Here is a 2,468-nt window from a genome sequence, read left to right as displayed (position 1 = left end):
AATGCCAGGTTTGATTAGAGTTAGACACTGGAGCCGCTGTTGTATACTGTTTATGCATTTACACTCCTAAATTCTGTAGGCAATAATCAGATAACGCACCCCTAATTCAGGTGCACCACTGTAGCAGGTTGGAAGTTCTGTTACACAAAAACATGTGACGCAAAGACTTTTGACATTGAAAAACCTTCCTCCCGCTATATGAAAGGTGTTTTCAATGTGGAGAGCAGGTGGAAAATCCTACACACTTCTTTAAATTTACTTGACATTTTTGAGATTGTAGCCCACAAATCCAATGTGAATGTCTGAGTTGATTACACCCGCAAAACACAGTTTACTCAGATCGGATTCAAATATCACGCACATGTTTTCAAACAAACACAAAGCTCCTGAGTGGGTGGGACTTATTAAATCATGGCAATACAAAATGAGTCAACGGATGGGATTTGCTTTCTGTTGGTGTCCCTTAGTGTCCAGATGTTCTCCTCCGATCATCCTGACTGTCATGTGATAGCCTCGTGTGGCTGGCCCTACCATCTTTTGAGGGCTCTTTCATGCCATGAACAGCATACTTGACCAGCATCTCACTCTTCAGTGCTTGAAGCAATAACATGGGTTTTTACTGTGTGAAATATTTCTATTTATCATTGAGATGTCCATTGTAGATGGTGGTGATGGTGAGGGCTAATTGCAGGTGACCTTTATGTAATGTACAGGCAGGCACAAAGGCAAACTGAGCCACTATGTCTGGGCATTTTAAGAATATCTTTATGATGATGCTTATCATTCCTCAATGTTTTAGGGAAAAAAAAGAAGATAGCGCTACTGTACATGTACTAGTTATGTTTGAGGAGTGCTACTGTCTTTGACATACTTGATGGGGTTGAAACAGAGGGGTGTGTCACTGCATGCACATGTTACACATGGTGACTGGCTTTCCCAGTCTGCTATTTGTAAATGAATAGCCATTATAAGAGCCATTTTTCAAGAAACACCATTTTAGCCTTTGTAAGACTAACTTAGAAACAGCTGCTCCGTTCAAGGTCAATTAAATCATTGTTGTCCAAAAACATCATTTCCATGCAACAGTTTTACTAGTGAACTGGTTTAGAAGCATTGATGACTTGACTGTAAATTGCCAAGAGCCATCAAATGCTGTATCGATGGACACTCAATACCTGAGAAGTGAGAATCACTCCAAAGGATACTTAATGTGCATGTTTTAGATACACAAAACTGTTTTTAACTCTGAATAAAAGGTCAATATTTTTTGTGTGGAATATTAGCAATAATGTGAAATGTTTTACCTCCTCAGAATGAGGGCTATCATCATGTGTGGATGTACAAGAATGAATGCTGGAAACAGCATTGAAAATAAGACATGCCTGTAATATGTATCTACTGTACACACTCCCTCGGGGCCACTGGGCCTTCAACTTCCTGGCTCCCACTCTGAAGCATGTCTTGACCCACACAGTCAGATACCCGTCAAATGCTAATTCTTGATTGAGATGACCAATTAAAGAAACAGGATTAGAATGAATAAATATACAGAAGCAGACCTCAGTACCCCCCCCCACACACACACACACACACCCATATATATCAGATTGGACCTTAGATTTGTACAACTGCATGGCTGAAATTAAGAATTGAAGCCATGGGCATAAAGTGTTCTTGTATCCAGTATTTGATTACCATGTGGATTCAGTGTTGGAGATACCGGAGACCCTTCATGGTTTTTTTTTTTTTCTTTTTTTGGTGTCCTTCTCTAATTCACACATACGTGTACATTTTCAAAGATCTCTTGAGGGCTATGAAATGTTTGTCATTACTTTTTCGTGTGTTTGTTTGTCCACCCTCTAGTCTGTTGAAGTTGCATATCTCCTCTTATCTTCATATGAGATATTATGTAAAAAGTACGAGTTTGAATTCATGAGAATATTGCGCCTTCACTTTTTTTTGGAAAACATTAAACTTGAATTCTGTACATTTTGCCCCATTCATTTTCATTGCTCTTTCATTTGTGACTCTTTCTCCTTTTTCGAGGAGCACTTTTCCTGCATTCTCAAATCAACAATATTCCATTATTTACTAAAATAGTTCTCGTGCGTAATTGAAAAACATCACTGTGCAAAACCACTTGATATAGCAACAAATGCACCATCAATTAGATGTTTTTTTTTTCTTATCATAGTGTCAGAGCTCTGAAAGACCCAATGATGAGAGGACACACTGGATTCTGATACCAATCACTTGAGGGGGGAACGAGGAGAAGCGTTAGGTTTCAGTTCTCTGCACGTCACCCAGGAATCTCCCCGCTCGCCCTCTCATTTATTTCTCATTGGGAATCTAATACATGGCTGTGTCCAACCTCAAGGGTGAGGGCTGTTGAAGACACACTGAACTTGTTTGACTATGTGTGTGTATGTGAGTGAAAATTACCTACATGTGTGCAATCATTACAAAAA

At 39.3% G+C, this 2,468-nt stretch overlaps 1 protein-coding gene across 1 annotated transcript in view; it reads left to right on the top strand.

Moving 5' to 3' along the window:
- The window catches only part of si:dkey-237i9.1 (SEC14-like protein 1), a 48,620-nt gene extending 47,818 nt beyond the window's left edge, over positions 1-802 (top strand). Inside the window, exon 18 of the transcript XR_002170508.1 lies at positions 9-802. The gene's annotated coding sequence lies outside the window, so the exon portion shown is untranslated. The remainder of the gene's footprint in view (positions 1-8) is intronic.
- Positions 803-2,468: the final 1,666 nt, after the last annotated feature.

The sequence above is a fragment of the Hippocampus comes genome, unplaced genomic scaffold (assembly GCF_001891065.2).
Source record: "Hippocampus comes isolate QL1 unplaced genomic scaffold, H_comes_QL1_v1.1 scaffold86, whole genome shotgun sequence".
Taxonomy (NCBI): Eukaryota; Metazoa; Chordata; class Actinopteri; order Syngnathiformes; family Syngnathidae; genus Hippocampus; species Hippocampus comes.
Note: the sequence above shows the minus strand (reverse complement) of the source record. Positions and strands in the feature narration are given on the sequence as shown.